Raw genomic sequence first — 6,194 nt, forward strand, 5'->3', positions numbered from 1 at the left:
TCTAAACCAGGGGTGTCAAACCCAATTTCATCCCGGGCCACATAAGCATTACGGTTGCTCTCTAAGAGCTGGTTGTATTTGAACTACTGTATGAATGTATCAACTCTTTTATTACTGTACATTGCATAATTTTCTTTGCATTTGATTACTATTGGTTTTGTTAATTACTCAATCAATACCTAGCTTTGAAAGTAGAAGCCTAGGCAAATAATGACAAAGTGTATAGTGAACAAATATTCTACAGATTATTCGGTAACACTTTATAATAACTTCACACTATGAAGCATTAGTAAAGCATTAGTTAAGCATTATTAAATAGTCAATTCATAATTGATTAAACATTAATAGAAATTAGTAAATAGTTTATCAATGCTTTATTCTTGATTTATAAGCATATATATAATGGTTTAATGATTGTCTTTTCATGCTTTATTAATTATCAATTCATCATTTCTAAAATAAGTATTACATTATTTACAGACCAGTTTTTAAGATGTTGTCAGTGGTTCATAAGATCATTTAGGAAGTGTAAATAAATTATTAATAAACTATTTAAACATTCATTTATACATCTTATTATTTAGACGTATAGTAATAAGTTAGTCAGTGTGTTAATAAATGCTTCATTAACACATATTCCTACTGTATTCATGATTAATTTAGGTAGTTATAAAACATTAAGAAGTGGTCAGTTAACTATTTTTGTGAGCTCATCTAAAGTGAGGACTATTTATGCTTTGTAAAGCTTTTATAAAGGAGATTTAAAGTCTCCATTATCTTTTAAAAAGGAAACAAACACAACACAGAGTAATACAAAACATGAAACATATTTATTTCAAGATGCAAAAATTACACTGTACAACTGTACACTTCCAACGTGATCTCATGAGAATATGTGTGTATTTTTAAGTTTCAGTGTGGTTGTACCATACGTACATTTACTTACATTTAAATGACAGACAGGACTAATACGTAAAATAATTACGTATTTACAGATTTACAAACGGTACAAATTTGCACGTAAGTTATTCTTATTCATAAATATTAAAATTACGGGCATTAACGTTTCTTACTCATATTAATGACATTTTTTTCAGTCATATTGTCTGACTTATTTATTTAAGACAGTTTATTTATTTACTTAATGAAATGATTATGATATTTAGATAATTTTACAATATTTATCATTTTAAAACTTTAAAAAAATAACATTTCTGTATTTATTTAACTATTTTTTTATATTTAGTTTGCCATGACAAACAAAAACGCGTTTTCTCTATGCAATACGTGTCATCTATGCAATACCTTATTATTACTACTAAGCAACAATTACACCAAAATACAACATAAATTCACAAAAGATGTTACTTTTATTCATTTGCTGTAATCCACATCTTTAAAATTCATACGATTCGGAGAAATAGATCCAAATTCAGCCCTCGCGCGTTCGTCATAGGCTAATATAAATTTGATTTAAAATATCCCGCCTCAAGAAGCTTTACGGCAGTGATATCAAAAGCTCATTGGCTCTTTGCGTGCCACGTGACATATTTGCGTCATTTCCATTTCCGTTGGTGTACTGAAATGTAAAAAAAATGCGTCGTGACAGAGGGAAGGCGGATCAAAGTTCTCTTGGATTAAAACTTTAATACTTTTCTTTACTTTACTTCATATACTCCAAAGAGGACCTTGGCATTAAAGAACGTTTCAAACATTCCAGACCAGAAGTGCAGATTGTGGACATGTTTCAGTCCATTATACAACTTTTAAAAAAATATTTATTTATTCACTTTCTTTGTTGTTGTTTATTTATTGTATTTTTTATGATATAGAAGAGGTTTATTTTTACTTTGATATGAAGTGTATTGTACAGTTTAATTTTTGCATCTTGAAATAAATATGTTTGTTGTTCTGTATTACTCACTGCATGAAAAGAGCTGTATACGGACAAATACGGAATGGGAAATCCCTGCTAAACTTTAGGTTTGCCAGATTTTTGAGGCAGAGTGCTTGGAAAGGTAATACACCAAAGTAAACCCGTGAAACATCCAGAAACCTTACGTTTGTGGATGTATGTAGGAACTGGTGGAAGTTTCCAGGAATCCTTACAGCTGGTTGTGAGGAGCGGTGGGTGTGAGGTGTGAAGGGCTTTTTATATGTTAATGACCCACAGGTAGAGGTGTCTTCTTTGTTTTCAGAGCTGAGTGGGGTGGGGTGGGGGGTTAACCATGTCTCTTTAAGACAGCACATACAGTATTGTGGTACATAAAAACTGTGTTTTCTAAATATGTTTATTATTAATATAATTTAATTAGTCTATTTAAGAAACTAAGCATCATTCAAAATAACTAAAATTCAATGGACACAATTACCATTTTAATGTGTGAAAATTATGTCTCTGACTCAAGAGAAATGCAACAAATATTATTTCAGAATATATATTTCCAACACTTTGAAAACATGTCTCCAACTGCCCTAGGTCAGAATATTGTGAACGTATCTCTCAATGCTGCATACATCGTTTAAAGGAAGCCGTTCAAATGACATCATGTAACTCATTTTTGCTAGCTAGGATGTTGATAAATTAGTCAGTGAAATGTAAAGCTGCTTATTTTTGCTGATGTCTCATGATTTGAAGTTCACTGTTTCTATTGTTATTATAATTCTACCCTAACATTTCATTAAATCTTTTAAAATAGAAACAAAAATATCAATAGACAGGTCCATAATCTAAAAGACAGTCTTTCACATGTGGATGCAAAACATGTTGGGTGAAACAGACTGACAAACTCGGGTAAACATATCTGCAGATACCTGTCAGCTACTGTACTTCTAGTCCAGAGGTGCCCAAAGTTGGCCCACAAAAGACCTTAAATTTTTTTATGTTTCATGCATACTTGAAGGTGTATAAAATGCATCACAAAACCTAATGAACTCGGGTACTATAGGCTAAAAATGAAGAGGTTGCGGCAGTGGCACACAGAGAAAAGGATATTTAAAATTGATTGGCAAAACGATTTCTTTTTTCTACAAAGCCTTGGAAAATAAAACTGCATTAGTTATGCATAAACAGAGTAATGTTTGCTTATTTATTTTTTAAAATAATAGAAAATTATAAATTAGGGGTTATCAGGGCAACTTTAATTTTAATATAACACAACAACATTTACTTTTGGCCCACGGCCCTCAGTCAGGTTTGGCCCTTGTAAGGAAAATGTTCGGGCACCAATGAATGTTCTAGTCTATCTGAGGAGGTAACTTTTAGCATTTGATAATGCATGCTTGCACAAAGTCAGACCACATATTATAATGTTTGTCTTCAATCAATCAATTTAAACAAAAGAGATGGGGACTTTATAATATAATAAGGGTCCATATATCACAGTGAAAAAAGACATACATGTATTTTTACTTTAACATGAACTAATGCTGAGTTACAGCATATCCTATAATAATAAATTGAAGAGTCATCATTAACTACGACATGTTTTTCATTGTTAGTTAATGCAGTCATTTACAATAAATTAATTTGAGTTCATGTTGTAGTTAAGTAAGTCAGTAAGTTACATGTCTTAACTCAGCATTAGTTTATATTTACTAATATTTAAGTAAGAATTCATTTAGGTATACGTTCAATGTTTCCAATGATGAGCAGTTAATCCACTAAACCCAGAGATAATTCCTGAGGCATGTTTAAAGAGTTTTGTATTTCATCAAGAAGGTGCTGCTGATTCACAAAGATTTTATATTTAAGAAAATCTGAGCATCATTCCAAATAACTGTTAACATGTTTGTCAACTAAACATGTTTTGTAAACGTAATAAACTTTATAAAAATATTTTTTATTTTTTATTAATAATCAAGTATAAAGAACAATGCATAGTGTGAAAACGCGGATTATAAAAAGTGTATTAAAGAAAAGGACTACATTTCCCAGAATGCACCTGCACCTACTCATCTGCCCCCACCCTTCAGGTGCGACTGCTCAACCTATGGGCTTGACGGGAAAATTCAAAATCGCGAACCGTTACTGCTTGGACTACTCCGTCTCTTGTTTGTTTGTTTGCTCATTAACAGTAAGGTAAGTTTGATTTAATTCATTTGTCTGCATCGCGCTGATCGGTTGCCTATTTGTTCATATTATGTTATTAACTATGATTCGTTTTTGTCTTTATACTAGAACTGTTTGAATTTAAAGCACAAACAGTAAAACATTAAGGTTATACGTGGTACACAGCGGTAAACATGAGGTTAAAAATACGCGAAGTAACATTCAAACCGGGCTGTTAAAAGAATCAATTCGATGTTTAAATTTTTAAAAACAAAACTTTAAAGAAGCCAAGATGAGACGTTATTTGCTTAAAACAAACAAAACAACAGTAACTCGTGTGTTTGAAATGTTAGCAGCTAGCAAGTGTCTCTCTGCTATTTTAAATGGTACTGACGATCTTTTGTTGTTTTAAAAGCTCATTCAGTTCTGGTAGATGCTGCTTATTTTTCAAGACTGTTTTAATAGCTTTATATTGATTTGTAACAAAGCCAGCTTCACTTTAAGAGAACCTAGATGCTAATTGTAAAGAAGCTTGGAGTCATAATATATTTAAACGTTATATGTTTGCTGTTCTTCATCTTTTTAAATATTAAGTCTATTCATGTTTGTGTTTACAGAGGTCATGTACACTGTGGTCAACTTTGTGGACGATGAAGAGGTTTCTGGGTAAAGATGATGTATGTTTAATCATTCAATGATTACATTAAATTAAAATCAAACATGTTAAATAGTAAACGGATGTATTGTGATATGTGATTTTGATTTTTAATTCTGTGTTTGCCAGAGAAATATAATGAAGTAACAGTGAAAGCTAAAACATCAGACTGATCCAGACACTGAAGAAATTGATGTCACTGCAATCTGGCCAAAATGATGTAAGTTTAATAATTAAATTATTAAATTAAAAAGGTTAAATCGTAAATAGATGTGTTATGATGTATGTGATTCTATTTTTTTATTCTGTGTTTGATAGACAACAATATTGAAGTAGCCTACTGTAATGAAGCTGCAGAACAACACAGAGACTCTGAGGACATCAACACAGAAAATTAAGTAAGAAGATTTATGAAGTATTATGAAGTTATTTGATCATATATTGTTGTATCTTTGTACAGTTTAATGCAGTGGTTCTTAACCTTATTCCTGGAGGCCCACTGCTCTGCACATTTTGTATATCTCCCTTATTTAACACACCTGATTCAAATCATCAGCTCATTAGAAGGGATCTCCATGAACTGAACTACGTCTGTCAGATAAAAGAGATATACAAAACATGCAGGGCAGTGGGCCTCCAGGAATTACGTTAAGAACCACTGGTTTAATGTAAACTTTCTAAAATGTACAACTTTAATTCTATGTCATTTGATTTGTCGTGTGTATGTGTATTAGTATTATGCCAAATACTTATATGTACTTTTATATTTCCAAAGGGCTCCAAAGAGATGTCTGTCCAGATGAGGGTGCATCAACGTTACCTTTGCTGACAAGTATATGCTTTACAATGTAAAACCTAACAGTTAACTTAACTCAAACCATTTAAGGAAATCGGTTGCCTTAACCCATTAAGTTTAAAAAAAAAACATACATTTGAGTACTGTGAACTTAAGTCTTGTGCAATAATGCACTTATATTTAGTTAGTGTGAACTTAAATATAAGTGCATAACTGCATGTGACTCAATTTGTTTAAGTTCACAGTACTCAAATCTATGTGTTTTAAAACTTAAATGGTTTAATGCAACCGGTTTTCTTAAATGGTTTGAGTTTAGTTAACTTTTAGGTTTTACAGTGAGAAATTCTTGAATAATTCCAAGACAGAGCTCTGCAATTGTATCTACACTGCAAAAAAATCAGTTTCTAACTTAGGATTTTTATCTTGTTTTTAGTAGAAAAACTAAAAATTCTTAAATTAAGATGTATTTTCTTGTTGAGCAAAATTACCTAAGAAAATGTCTAGTTTTTAGACAAAAATATACAATTTAAGTAAATTTGTGCCTAAACAAGCAAAAATGTATAACAATGGGGTGAGAAAATTGTGCTTGAATTAAGTTTTTAAGAAAAAAGAAAACTTAAGATTTTTTCTCACACCATTGGCAGATATTTTTGCTTGTTTTAAGCACAAATTCACTTAAATTGTGTGCATTT

At 31.1% G+C, this 6,194-nt stretch overlaps 1 long non-coding RNA gene across 1 annotated transcript; it reads left to right on the top strand.

Annotated features, from left to right (window-relative positions):
- Nucleotides 1-3,459: 3,459 nt before the first annotated feature.
- LOC135783580 (uncharacterized) lies at nt 3,460-5,986 on the top strand. The gene is made up of 5 exons (XR_010545692.2): nt 3,460-4,081; nt 4,669-4,728; nt 4,836-4,926; nt 5,025-5,104; nt 5,482-5,986. It is a non-coding gene; the product is annotated as an uncharacterized lncRNA (long non-coding RNA).
- The last annotated feature ends 208 nt before the right edge of the window (nt 5,987-6,194 follow it).

Source organism: Paramisgurnus dabryanus, chromosome 2 (assembly GCF_030506205.2).
Source record: "Paramisgurnus dabryanus chromosome 2, PD_genome_1.1, whole genome shotgun sequence".
Classification (NCBI taxonomy): domain Eukaryota; kingdom Metazoa; phylum Chordata; class Actinopteri; order Cypriniformes; family Cobitidae; genus Paramisgurnus; species Paramisgurnus dabryanus.